The sequence below is a fragment of the Oppia nitens genome, unplaced genomic scaffold (genome assembly GCF_028296485.1).
Source record: "Oppia nitens isolate AA-2021 unplaced genomic scaffold, nextdenovo-longstitch-racon4-pilon3 scaffold9_pilon_pilon_pilon, whole genome shotgun sequence".
Classification (NCBI taxonomy): Eukaryota; Metazoa; Arthropoda; class Arachnida; order Sarcoptiformes; family Oppiidae; genus Oppia; species Oppia nitens.
This window is the reverse complement of record NW_026533253.1, coordinates 958,247-975,384: the sequence shown is the minus strand read 5'-3', so window position 1 is coordinate 975,384 and position 17,138 is coordinate 958,247.

Here is a 17,138-nt window from a genome sequence, read left to right as displayed (position 1 = left end):
TAAAGAAAATATTTATCATAATATATAGATATAAAAAAATTACAGTTATATTTATAATATTAATAATTACTGTATTAAGAATAGAAATATATATATATATTTGAAAAAATAATTAATTAATAAAAATTATAAAAATAAGTCAAATGTATTAATCATATAAACTCAAATTACAGTATTAAAAAAATAAGATTTTAGCAAAAATTTTTATACATAATAATAAATCATTAATAGTTTAATATGCTTTTAGAATAGTGTACCGTATTTAAGGTTTACTATTATTAATGATGAATATTATAATTATGTTAATTTTAGTGAATATCCATATATTTTCTAATATTTTAGTAAATTGTGGTTTAGTAATAATGTATTTTGAATTAATTTGATAAACTATGTGTATATGTGTCTGCAATAATAAATCCTATTTTATTTTTTATTATTTAAGTTGAATTATTTTTATTAAAAATAAATTTAGAAAATAGATTATTATTTATAATTTGTACTGTATATATATAATTAAAACAAAATATATAAAAATTGTTTACAATCTAAATAACTTATTATTTAATAATGTGAACAATTGTTAGTCAATACAATAGATATTTTTATGCAATAATATAAAATGTATTACTAGTAGTATGAATCATTTTTATAAAATATTTAATTTTTAATATTTATAATGCTAACATAACATTTATTGTTGAATTATTATTGTACAGTAGTTATTATACAGTACAATGTGTATAATCAAGTAAAAAATGATTTATTTATATGATAAAAATATAGTATAAACATTTATATATAAATATATATATATATATATTTGCAGCATATATATACTTTTAAAAATATATATTGTGGCCTAATAAATATATAAATCAATCATATTTACATTAAGCTAATAATTATTTATAAAAATAGTAAATTATTTGTTAATTATTTATGTATTATAACACTTATAACAATTTGAACAAAATTATGATATATTTATAATATATTTACATATTAATGATATACATATAAACTAATATGATATTAACGTTTATTTTAAGTGTTTTGCAGTTACTTATCGATTATTTTTGTTAACTAAAATAATTATAATTTACTTAATATTAGTCTTTTCATAATTAATTTTTTTTGGATGATTAATCAATTTTCAAAAGCAGCAGTAATTCATTTTACAAGTATAGTCATAATACTGTATTAATATATCATATTATAAATATATAAACAATTTTATTAATTGTTTATCAATTATATTATAATTATAAATAAAAGATTAAATAATGTTTTTTCTTTTCTTATCTTTCATGAATATTATTTCAATTTTTTTATATAACCAGCAAATTGTTGTAATTATATGGTTAACAGAGAAATGTTTTTTAAAGTTAAATATTATACAAAACAGTTTGCAATGAATAATTCATTCATTTTTTCTAATTTATAGTTTTGTTATATTACATATTCATAAATGAATTAATATTAACAAAAAAAATATATTAAAGCATATTTAAACACTTTTATTGTTACTATTATATTATTATTATGTCTAAAAGCAACTACCAAAAAAATTTACATAACTATACAATTTCAGTAATACTACATATACTCAAATAAATATCAATTTTTATTTATTACTAAAATATTTGTATTATTTTAATATTTATTATTTCTGCTACATATAAATATTAGGATATCGGTGTAAAACACGTACTGATATCTGGTATATGACTACTATATGTGTGTCTTTCACCATAATTCACAAACTTTTCTGTTGTTATTGATTTGATTAAACAAAACAATACAATAAGAGAACTAATAAAAAAAAATTATACAAAAAAAAGTGACTTTCGATCTCTCAATCGATACAACAACAAGAAAATACAATGTTTTTTCCAATTGGACCTAAATTTTGTTGTTTTGGTCGCCAAACAAACAAATACACAGAATATTCTCTGACAGAACAATATTGTGTTTTTTTGCTAACATATTATTAATCCAATGAGGAATTGAAACAATTAAAAGTGACTTATTTTATAAATTGTAACTATATTTGGATTGATATATCGTTTAATTAGGAGATACTTCATAAAAGATGTTTACTATTAATAAATTATAATTAAAAAAAAGATCTTTAAAATTATATTTATACTATTTTTTTAATTAACTTATCAATTTAATGTGGCATATATATTATAAATTAAAACATCTATTGAAGTTTTGTTATACAATTTTAAAATATATGTATTGTTGTTATTGTCATTTTTAAAAGTTAATTAATTATTTATATTTTTTGTTTCTTACAAAATAAAAATAAGTATTTTGTAAAAGAAAAATAATTAAAATGTATTTTTTTATACTTTTCAAAAATTTAATTAAATTCCTTTTTGACAAATAATATAAACACTACTAAAAAAATGTTGTGCTTTTAAATTTACGTATACATGAAAAAAAATTAATAATATTTTCTCGTTTATACACACTTTTATTATTAATATTATTATTCCGTTTATATAAATTAATAATAAGTAGAAATAATGTAATAAAAAATGTAGTGTTACGATTTTTTTTGCAATGAAAATATAAAATAAAATACTAGTATATTATGCTTTATAATGAAAATAATAGACGCCTACAGTATAATACAACTATAGTAAACATAATATAAAATAATGTAAATATATATATCTTTAATCTAATTAATGGTCGGGAAAAAAGTTTCTGAAATATAAATTATTTTATTTTTTTCACATAAGATGTAATGACTTATTAAAAAGAAAAAAAATAATGTTTGAATTCATTAGAAAAATACTTTTTTAAAAATTGACTTTAATCTTTAAATAGACAAATAAATTCAAGTTAATGAGACAAAAAAAATTTAAAGAGAAAATAACGTATACATTAAAATCCAAAATTTTATACATTTTAAAAATCTATTTAAATATTAATAGAAAAAGAATATTAATAAACTGTATTAATAATAATGTATACGTAAATAGCATATACAACACAAATAACAATATATTTTTACTGTATATACTATATATTGATACAATACAATATAAAATTAAATTAAATACTTTTTTAAATAATAATGTCTATTATAAATTTTATCTTTATTCATACTTAATATTAACAATAAATATACATTTATCAAGTTGTTATTTTTATATTTTTAAAAATAATAATAATGTTATTTACAAAACAAATATTTTATTGATTTTCTTTTTATGTAAGAAATAATTGAAAATACAATTCATAATTATAACTATTAAAACAATTTAAATTGCATTAATAATTTAAAGTATTATTAGTATAATCAATATGTATCTATACTATTGAAAAACATTAGATTTAATAAAATATTTATCTATAAAAATTAGTTAATAATATTTGATTATTAGTATTTAAAAAAATTGCTGACAGATAATAAAATTAAACATATTTTTAGCTCAAATAGTTATTTATTATTAGATTAAGCGATTTTTGCTGTCCATATACTCTACATATAATTTATTAATATTATTATATTTTATGCATTATATAAGTATTGTATCCATAATTATTACAATTTCAGTCATTATAAATTACAAGACTATAAATCAATAAAAAATTTCTATAAATAATTATGTAACAAAAATAATATTTATATATAATGTATATAATATACAGTATATATTGTATAATTATAATGTATTGGTATAAGACCTAAGGTATAAACTGTTTAACCACTGTATATATACAGTATATAACGTGACTTATATATAATGAATTTCAATGTACAGTATTTTCTAGATACAGTATAATATAAAAATACAGTATACTATCGATATTCATACATATAAATAAGCTGTATATTTATATACATATACAGGCAAAATGTTTATACCATCTACAATAAAGTATTATTATTATTATTATTATATAATAAAGTAATAAATTTGATTATTTTGACTGTTTTTTTTGTAATTTTGTAATTACCAGAGCTATATATCTGACTATGATTTAAGTGTTATGTGTAATTAGTTAACATTGTTATAAATTACAAACCATAGAGTATATAGTATAACATTTAATGATAGTTATGTTGAATGAATAATATAATAATTTTTAGCATAATTTTTATATATAATTTATTTTTAAATTCAGTATAAGACATATAAACAACAAAAATATTTTTGTTTTAAGATATAATTTTAAATAACAATATTTAATATAATATAGAATAGTATACACTTATAATCATTATTACTAAACATAATTTATTTCCATTAGGTTTAATACTTTTCAATAAACTGAATATTTTTTTATTTTTATATATTAACAAATATTTTATATACTTTATATATATATACACAACAGATAATAAAAATTAAAATTAAATTAAAAATATATGTTAAATTAAAATCTATACATTTTTTATTTAATTTATGATAAATAAATTTATAAAGTCTTACTGAAAAGAGATTAAATTTTATTAAATATAAATTATTAAAAAAAATAAAATATTAAAGTTTTTAAAAGTATTATTATTAAGTTATTTTTACTCCTACTTCAATAAACAGTATATTATTAATATAATATTATAATTACTATATTAATGTATATAATAATAATGAGTTTTTATTAGCACTTAAAATTGTTTTTATAATATAAGATGGCTATCATCTTTGGATGAATAAACATAATATTATTAAAACTTATTTTTTAAAATTTTAATTTAAAGCTGATTATCTGAAATTAAAAATTTGTCTATATAATAAAACTATAAATAATAAATTATTTTTTATATTTCTTTTATTTACAAATTAAAATATTATTACTACTTGTTTTTTATGTAATTTAGGTATTCATATAATTAATTATTTTAATTAATTTATATTTTTAGGATTACATTATTGTATTAATAATAAAAACAACCAATAATAGGAAAGCTAATACAATGATAAATGTAAAAATCAAGTAAGAAAATAAAAATATTTAATTTATATTATTAGTTGAATGAAATATTAATTAAATATACAGCATATGTAAAATAAACCAAAATAATCACAATTTTTTTTAAATTAGTTATATTTTAATATATATTTCTGTTGTACATAATTATAGTCATAACAATTATTGTTATTATATAATCAACAAATTAATTAAAATAATGTTTTGATATACACATACAAAAAACATTAATGTAAAACTTTTACATTATTAATTTAATTAATAATAAAGTTTGTATTTTTTTAAAAATCAAATTTACTTTTTATAGTACAATACATTACAAAATAATATTAAACATTTCCTTAATATAATTGAAAAAAAATAATTACTTATACAAATATTTTAAATACAAATAATTATTTTTAATAATAATAATACAATATAAAAAATTATTATAAATAATTTGTGCTTTTAAGATAATATAAAATTTTATAAAAATTATGTATTGATATATAAACTTGTAATATAAATAAGATTGTAATTCATATAAACGCCAGAAATGGGAGGTTAGTGGTTAAGACACTAGTATTTATCAAATTTATAGACAATTTATTTTTAAAACTTATGGTGACATAGTTTTTTTGATAAGAAAGACATCTAAGAGAGAGAGAGAGAGAGAGAGAATATCGCGAAATCTTAGATAAAAAGTCAAGAGTGAGATATGGTTTGTGTTTTGTTAAAGCATTTGTTAAGGAAATGTCATGTAATTGAATAAAAATGCTAATCAAGTGATTTATGTGGTCTAAACGTCTTTTGAATTTTGATTGCTTTAACATTTTTATTATCATTTATTCATTCAAATATATTATATCCAATAGACATTTATATGTCTTTTTTCTAATATCATATCATATCATATATTTATATATATATATATTTATTCATTTTATTTTGTTGTTCTCTCGTCTATATTACAAAAGTTATAACATTTCACAATTCAATTGTTTATAGATATACTGTAGATATTTTGTATTGTTTTTATTTGAAATATTTAAGTAAAAAATTATTTACTAAGTAAAACAAAATTTTATATTATTTTTAAATTCTATTATCAATAGTTATTTTATAATGTAATAGTCATTTATGTTTAAAAATTTAATTTAAATATTTTTACAAAAACCAAATGTTTTTTATTTGAAATTTTAAATCTGTTAGTTAATTAAAAATAAAATTCTTATTATTAGTATCTTAAATATTTATTAGACTATAATATTTATAAATTTTTCTATTAAACAGTCAAGTTATAAATATATATTATTTAGATCTAAATATTATTATATGAATAATAAATTACAATTTATTTATTATTAAATTATTTTTACAGAACAGTGTCAATTTACATAGAAAATAATTTTATTAAATTTAACTATGATAATTTTTGTTTTAGTTATTTTTTAATGTAAAATTTACATATCATTTTTAATACAGTATATATAAGTTATATATATGTGAAAATTTTGTGATGCACTTTGGATACATTAAAACATTTTTGTCTATAATAATATAGTACTACTGGATATTTTACAATTAATTAAAATTTTTACACCAATTAAATGTTTATATAATGTGATTATTAATTTATGAAACATAATTAATTCATAAAGCTTTATATTTTTGATATATATATATAATATTTTAATTCATTGTATACAGAATTGAATATATAATATTTTTAATAACTTTACAAAACATTTTAATATTATAGTTTTAATTTAATAATATTATTTCATAAATTACATTAAAAGTGTTATTTATACTGTTATATATACACACACATAAATATATATATATATATATCGTATAAACTTTATGTTACAGTTTCTATAGTATAATACTCAGTATTAACATTCTCGAAAAAAATCAATGAAAATTTAATGAATTTATTTGTAAACATAATAATCAAATAACTGTTTGACTGTTAAGTGACGGTTGAATTTCAATTTAATTTAAGTCACGCGTTATAAGCAATTTATATACAATTTTCTTCATTTTTATTTTTTTAAAATGTAATTTAAATGTTTAGTTATAATTAATTATTAATTAGAAATTATATAGCTATTAAATGTTGAATAGATTTCAATTAAAATATATTACTTAAATAATTTTATGTATATATATACATTACACTAATTTTATTTATTTATTATTATTATTAATATATCGTAGACTACAAAATACAATAAAGTGATTATTGAATTCAATGTAATCAATGTAATAATGTGATGAATGTAAACCATTTCTTATTTAAGTAATTGAGTTGTCGTTTGCACTTAGATTTTAATTTTGATGCCCATTCCTGACACTGTTAGCTCTAAATGTAATTTCTTTATACTGTATATATTACATATATATATATATAGTGTATATCACACATTTATATACATTACTATAACTATATATATATCAACTACACTCGCAAACTACACAAAATTTTAACGATCACTAATAAATCACAGATATTGTGCCGCCACTATTAACTAAGTTACTCATGTAGTACTGTATATATGGTTATATACAGTATTATCTAAAAGTATATGCATTTTTCTCTCTCTCTCTTTCTCTCTCTCTCTCTCCTATTTATATTTTCTAACTAACTATCATGTGGTATATATTAATAAATATATATATATTTTATGTACCGGCAAACCAGTCATCATAAACGAGTCATAATATTAAAGAACATTTGATGCATAAACTCATTGCTAACGCTTATTATATACCGGAATCACTTTTGAAAAATTGATTATAAAAGCACAAAAATACTGTAATATAGTACTTCAATACTTATTTTTTATAGTTATTTATATCTTTTATCATATAAATCATATATCGATATATAGTACATGCTATTTTTTTAAATAATAAATAAGATTTGAGATTTTATAGTTTCAAAATTTGTTTGGTGTCTGGATATTAATGTCGCATAAAATACAATAAAAACATATTTAAGACAATCATATATATATATATATATATATATATATATATATATATATATATATATATAGACTGATTTAAAACTTAAAAAACAATTTGAGATAAAAAGACATTAAAATATATGAATGCATTTTATTTTTACTTTTTATGAGTTTTTCTTACTTCAATGTTATTGAGATATCAAATCTAAGATTTATATGAATCGATTTATTTGCTGTAAAAAGAGGTATACAGTAGTATTGATAACACTACTACTATTATACAAGTAGTAGTATTTATAGTAGTAGTAGTAGTAGTACTCATAATGTAATAGTAAATATCATTACTACTATATATACTGTATATTTGAAACAATAATGTTTATTATATACAATAAGTAGTAAAATAATATCAAAAATACACATGAAATCCTATTTATGAAATAATGTTTGAAAGTCCAGTTTTTTTTCTCAAATTTATTTTATCTTTCATTTCATTGATTTTATGTTCAAATACTGTATAAATATATATATTGAAAGATGAGTGACAATTGGTTTTTTTTATAACATTTGATTTCTTATAGCAGTAAAAAACAAACATATTATTCAATGTTAACCGACAATCTCCCTGTGCCAAAAAAGCTAACTGTGCTGTTTTGTTGGTCTCCTCATTAAACTTTTCCATCATTTAACACAACAAATGGCTTGAAACCCGTTAAACACATTATCTATTTGTTATTATTTCATAACTTCTATATTAAAAGTAAAAATAGTGTAATAATAATAATAAATATATATTAATACAAATAATATTAGTTTTTATACTCATTTATAGTTTTATTATTATTATTATTACGATAAATTCAAATATATTTAACTATTAATGAACATTAATTTTTTAATATTATAAAAATCTATAATTCAACAAAATGAAAAATTAATCTTTATATGTATCATTTTTTTATTATATATTTATAATAACATTTCATATAAAAATAACGCTTTATATATTAAATGATAATTTTTTTTGCCAATAAAATCTTTACTTATGATATATTATATTAAAATACAATGAATAAAGTGACACAATTTTTTCATTCAAAAATTAATAAAATATATATAGTTATATAAGTTCTATATACATATATATATATACAAATATGTATATACAGTATATATATAGTATATCTAACTTTAGTTTTGTTTTTCGTCTCTCAATAATTTTATAGTTTTGTACTAAAAATTGATTTTCTACCCATAAATCAGTTTTTTTCTATTTTCTTAATGTAATTCTTGAAATTATATGTATGTATGGATGTGTGTATTCAGCGAATCATTCATTGAATGTCATTAATAGGAAAAAAAACTTTATTTTATTTTTATTATTATATTTCTTTATCAATGTTGAAACTATTAGCAAAAAAAAAAGATAAAAATATTTACTAATATTGTATTTATATCTATATTTTGAATGTTTTGTGATAACATATTTGGTCATTGCATAGAGTCTCTGCTATAGACTATATTTGATCGTATATTTAATTATTTTTTTTGGTAATTTTGAAGACTATTAACTTAATTATTATAACTATTGATTTTTTATTTTTGCTTTTAGAAAGTTTTAAACTATATTAAAATTAAAATTATAGTTAATATAATATGTGTATTATAAAATAATTTACAACAATTTTAAAAATAAATATTTAAAAATGATAATACCAAATATAGTGATTTATATTGATTAAATTCACAGTTATTTTATTATTATAAATATTTGATAATTTTAATGACATTTTTTATAATACATAAAATAGTCTAATATATTTTAAATATACAAAAAAATATTATACCGTATAATCTTATTGAAATATTTATATATTATATTTATATTGAATAAATTATTTTTTAATCTGATTTTTGAAATAGTAATACTGTATAAAGTTTTATATTATATAGGTTTATACTGTAATATTATATTTAAAAATGTCTTTAAAATATATTTATTAAATAATTTATTAAAATATGAAAATTTAAGATTATTATACTTAGAAAAGAGATTAGAAAATTTTAGCTTTAATTTAAAAATTAAAATTTTTTGGACAAAAAAGATATATATAAATTTAAAGTTTATTATTTATTTTAAGATTTTATAGTTAGATATTGAAATAATTTTTACTAAATATAAAAAATGAATTATAAAAAATAAATGTATTTGCTTTTTAATTATTAATAATTAATTGATAATTTTAGATTTTATAGAGTCATTGATTTATTTTTGCTAATACAGTAACGTCTGATATATAATATATAATTTTTCTTTTAGTATAAGACTTTATAAATAATTAAATTTTTTAATATTTTAGTTTATTTTCATCAGCTCTTAAACATATCTAATAATTTGGTAATTGTTTTTAGACATTTAGTATAATTTATTTTTTAATTAAAATATTAATGCTATTTACAATTATAATAATAAATTATCTCAATTATGTAAATAATATATAGTATTATTTGTTATTTATTTATTCTTTTTATGTCAAAAACAAATGTTCAAATATAATATCACTTCAAACTACATAATAAACAAATTATAAAACGAAAAAAATTATTTGATTTTATTATATTTAATTAACTCCTAATCTGATTACATCTTATTATAATTTTATTAATTTTCATATAAATTGTTTTGTAAAAATTAATTTCTAAATTTATATACCTCTCTAGTAATCAACATATATATATATATACATACACACATATACACACACATTCACACACATACACACACATACACACACATACACACACATACACACACATACACACACATACACACACATACACACACATACACACACATACACACACATACACACACATACACAGTATATTTATATTATATTTATATTTTATATGCAGTATATATATATAAACGTTTTGTGTAATACACGTGTTATGGGATGACCCACACAAACGATCAGTACATTACATATAATAAATAAATAAGTCACGCATTAATTAAACAAATTTGTTAGAAAAATATATTTAATAAAAAAAATTATAAAACAAAAAGATTTTTATCTCATTAAATATTTTTTGTTGTTACAAAGTTTTATCATAGTATAGCTTTTGAATATAAATTTGTTAGATAATTGTTATTATATGTAATATTTTATAGAGTATTTATATAAAATATAATTGTATAAATTGTATATACAGTATACAATTTTATACATTGATATTAAAATACATAACAAATTTATTATATATTGTGATAAATCAATTGTTTTGGCATTTTATTAATTTTGATTTATGTAATTCAAATGATTTATATGCAATTCATTTTTTGATTTAAATAAAATAATATTCAGAGAAAATAATTGAAATGACATTTTTTGAGATGAATAATAAATATAAATGTTTTAATGGATATTAAGTATAATCAAAAGCGACTTTCGATATATTGCATTATTTGCAAACTGTTTATTATATATATCTTTATATATTTAGATAGATATAAAGTGCAATTAATTTGAATTTATTGGACACTTTTTTATTATTTATAAAAACAGTATATTTATTATTATGAATTTATGAATATTTAACATGTAATTAATTTCTAGATAGTTTTTTTTGATATAAAAATATAAATATCATATTGTGATGTCATATTAATAAATTTTTAAAAATAAATGTTTAGAGTTAATTAAAAACTTTAAATAATCACTAAAATTGAAAACATAATTTGTTTACTATATTATATATTTTTTTTAATTACAGTTTAGTAATTAGATTTTTAAAATATATATAATTGTAATCATAATATAATATATATTAATTTTATGCTAGATATTTAGATTATAATAAAGTGAATCTATAAAAAAGTTATATTTAAATATATATATAAATGATTTAATCAATATGACATCATTGGCGTCAGACAAATAATATATGTTTTTTAAAATATTATAAAATATAAGGAAACATCCATACAGTGCGTCCAAATGTATTAATATAAATATATAGAAGTAATTTTATTAAAGTTTTTTTTAATGAATACAATACACAAGTTTTAAAAATTATACAAAAATTAAATCTAAATATTTTAATTAAAAATATTTTAATTTAAACAAAATATACTAATATTATATAATTTTTTAAAAAATTTTATATAATATAGTCATAAATATTACAAAAATTTGTTTTATTTTTTAGAAATTCTCTCTTTTTTGGTAATGTTTTTTAAATTTCAATATCAAAATTAAATTATTATAACAAAAATGAAGGTCTTATACTTATAAAATTGCATTATATTTCAATCACTAAAGTAAAATTTTATACATCAAATAATTTATTAAAAATTACAAATATTGTGTAGTTTTCTATCAATGGTGGTATAGCTAATATTATTTATTGTTTGTGATTTTTAAATAATATTTTACAAATTATTAAAACAAAATTATAATATAACATTTATTTTTAATTATTATTATTAATTTTACTTTTTAAAACCTAAACATATTTTAGTATAGATATATTTTTAATTTAGATTTAACTAATTTAAATTTAGTATATTTAATTTTAAAAATAATTAACATATTCATAGAAAAAACAAATACAAATAAAATTTTCAATATACTGTATACTGTTACACATAAGTTATATCATATATTCAATTTTTGATTCAATTTTTGAGTTTTCAATTTCAATTCAAAACAATATTGAAAAATATAAATATTGTTATTTACTATTTTTGTAGATTTAATATATCAGTATAAAACTGCAATATGAATAAATAATATATGAATGTTAGTAAAAAATTGAATATAAAATAAAATACAGTACTTTATATATATATACAGTATGTATATATATATATATAATATTTATATATATTAAATATTAGCTATATAAATATTATTTGTAACATTTTAGCAAAAACAATTTTAATAAAATAAAATATTATTATCAAACTAGATATAAATTATTAATAAAACCAAATTAATTATTTTATTTCTAAGGGAAATTATTTTTGTCAGATATATTTTAGATAGTATTAATAAATATAATAAAATATTATTGTTTGAAATATTGATTTTTTTTCAAGAAAAATGTTTCGCTGAAAATTGTTTTTCTACAATATGTGCTATTTTTTTGAGAAATATTTATTATATTCTATGCCGGACTTTAATATATTATATTTTTTATTGTAAATTCAAAAAATGGGTGAGAAATTGAATGAGTGTGTGAGTGAAAATTATATATATATATAAAGAGAGAGAGAGAGAGAGAAAGAGAGAAAAAGAGAGAGAGAGAGAAGCTTCAATGAATTTGTTAATGATACCAAAAAATGACAATTATTTTTTATGTTTAATTGCATTACTTTGTATTATTTTGTTGAAAAACTAATTTTATTTTTTTTTGAAATAACTGCAACATTAATACTGTCAGTGTTATAATGAAAACAAAACAAAAAAATATCACACAATTGTTTGTGTGATAATATTATTAGTAATTGATGTGTAAAATAAAAAAAATATTAATAAATACAATTTTATACATTTTTAAATTATAATATTTTTATTGTATAAAAATATTATTTGTTATTTTATAACTAAAAATTTCATACTATTATATTATAATTGATTTTTAATATAAATCTTATCTGTATTACAATAATTGATTTATTTATTTTTTAATTTGTTTTTTATAAATTATTATATTACTATAAAACAAATGTTTTTACAATTAAAATTAAAGTAAACAAATAAAACTAATTGCCTGCTAAATATCAATTTAGTTGAAATCATATAAAAATAATTATATTTAAAAAAAATAATAAACAAACAAAAAATGTTTTTTTTCATATTTTCTATTTATTTTTAATACAGTATTACAATTCTATAGATATTTATATGTTTTCTCTCTTAAATATAAACAACAAAAGTTATTATATTACTCTATAATAAAGCCTAAAATAAATTGCTGATAATAATCCGTTAATAATATACTATAGGTTGCTATTTGGTGTCCAAACATAAAGTATACAACAATTTATCAAATAAAAGTCACATTTATAAATAAAAATAGTTATCTACAGTATAAACATTATATATAATATTATATAACCAATAGATATTTTATGTTCTATGTATTTAATAAAGTGTATAATAATAATACATAAATTTCACAAATATATAAAAATAAATTGAATATATTTGAGTTAAATATTGTATGTGATTATGTATGCAAATTTTACAGTTAAATTAAAAATAAAAGACTCATCAAATGTGTTGATCTATACTTATAATAATAATAACTAATTTTGTTATTTATTTTAATGATTGATAGCACAGTTATTTGTTTGTCTATTTATTAATTAATTAAACGCTAAAAAAATCACTTTCATTCATTTCAAACATTAAAAAATCAATGAACTAACACACATATAGTGGAAATTTACTGGAAATTGATTTTTGTTTTTTAATTTATTGTATAGATTGGTATTTTGATCATTTATAGCTAAAACAAAATAACAAAAAAATTATAATAACTTATTATTAGTTATTTCTCCTCTCTCTCTCTCTCTCTCTCTCTCTCTCTCTCACTTACTCACTCACTCACTCACTCACTCACTCATTTATTTATTGATTTTTCATGTATTTCATGTAATTAATTAAATGCTTTATTGAACATATGTTAACAACAAATACATAACTTAAATAATAAAATTAACAATAAATTTCTATAAAACAAATTTTTATTCTTGTTTTCTATTAGATAAACTATAGAGACATGTATTTTCTTTATATTATTTTTAGGAAATAAATTATTAAAAATAATTATTATTAATTTGACAATAAAATAAAATAATAATATTAGAATTAAGTTATATAATTAAAATATAAAATATTATTCAATTAAAATATACATTTTACAACATAAAAATATAGATTGTAGTTTACAATAAGTAAGAAATTATATATATATATAGATTAATATAAATATATGTTTTTTGTTATAATTACAAATTAATTAATATTTTTGATAATAATATAATGTTTATATGAAATTGTTTGAACATTTTATGTCATTATTTTCACATATGATAACTACTGTATAGTGTAAAACATATACGGTTTATATCACATTATCTATTATATTCAGTGATTGCGAAACAGTTGTTGTATTTATATATTATTTATCATTTATTATTATTATTTCCCGCTATACTAGAAATGTTTTAACGATTATCTATAAGACATCTTTGTGTGTGTGTGTGTATGTGATAGTGTGTATGTATTTGTTTGTCTAATGTATTTTTGATAAATCACTCATACTTTGTATATAGTATATACAATATCTTTCATATCCAGTATAAATATAAATTTTATGATTTAAGAAAATGGTTAACTTTTTTTTGACAATAAATATATATATATATATATATATATATACAGTATATATATATACAATATGTATATATAAGTATTACACAAAAGATTTTAAAGTAATAAAATTAGGTTTAAGAAAAAGTTTTTTATTTTTTTATCTTTATCTCTAAATTTTATTTTATATATATATATATATATATATATTGTTTTGTTTTCATTGACTTATATAAACAGTCATGAAAAGGCATACCAACTACAACAACAACAACCAAAATGATCGGCCATTAAAAGATTATCAGTTTTTCAAATGTGTTGTCTGTGTCTTTCAGGTACAGAAGGTGTTGTAATTGATGACCTGAAAATCATTATCCCATTGCATCCATTTAGTGAACCAATATTATTATTATTATTATTATTACTACTACTACTACTACTACTACTACTACTACTACTACTACTACTACTACTACTACTACTACTACTACTACTACTACTACTACTACTACTACTGGGTAGTAGTCGATAGGGAATCAGCTCTTATTTTTAGACATACAGTATATATAGTGTATACATACTGTATATATATTCAGTAAATAAATAAATAAATAGATAACATACACACTATTTAATAAAATATAGTAAAAGACAGTTAAATATTTGACTGATTTTGAAGATTTTCTTTAGAAATAAAAAGAAACGACATTTCAATTAAAAAAACAAATTTCGAAAACCATTTCATTGATTTCATTAATATAATAGACTGTAAATACTAAATAAATCATTCAATTTTGCATTTAAATTAATACTAACTATTTGTCACTAATAATTTTTTTTAAAAGTCTAATTATAATATATATTGATTAACAAAATTATTATCAATAATATTTATTTATAATTTAAATATAATGAAATAGTTTTATTTATTAAATATTTTGTTTTTATTTATTTATTAATTAATAATATTAAATCAGATTACTTTTACATTGCTAATTTAATATTAATAAAAATATTGCTTAACATGTATAATATGTGTTAGCAACTAATATTTAATATAACTCAAAATAGGATAGTAATGTAATTTTGCATACTATTTATATTTTTATTAATAATTAAGTTAAAAAATATCTAATAAATTATACGAGTATTATAGCAATAATTATTAATTTATTTTTTATGATAAAATTCAAATGATTATTTAAAAATGTCTAACTAATGTAAAAATCAATTTGAGAATTATTTTTATTTATTTTTAGCTAAAAAATTGAACCAATTTTGTGGTTTCATATATTATATATATACTGTATATACATAACCTTTATATTTGTTTTCTCATATTTTTTATTACTTTTATATTTTCGGTTAAAGTCATAAAAATAATATTCAATAATATTAAAGCATTATTTAGCAAATAGTAGTGAACTATAATTACGTTTGATAAACATTTGTTGTGTGTGTGTGTGTAATGATTTTTCATCAGCAGTAGAGATCAATTGTAAATTGAATGCACTATTGATTCAGTGGTTTTTTCATCACTAGTTTTTTGGAGTAAACTTTCGTTTTTAGTTTTAGTAATTTTTTTCTCTCTCTTTTATAAATCCTTTATTTCTTTTGTTTCTTTGAAAAAGTCTCTCTCTCTCTCTCTCTCTCTCTCTCTCTCTCTCTCTCTCTCTCTCTCTCTCTCTCTCTTATTTTTACACTCATTCATTCACTTAAAGTTGATGAACAAATTGATAGGAGAGGCAAAACAAATGGTTTTCTCTGTCGTCTATCGACTCAAATCAGCAAATGTCACGCTATAATCAAAATGATTTAACCACTTGTTTAGCAATGATAGAGA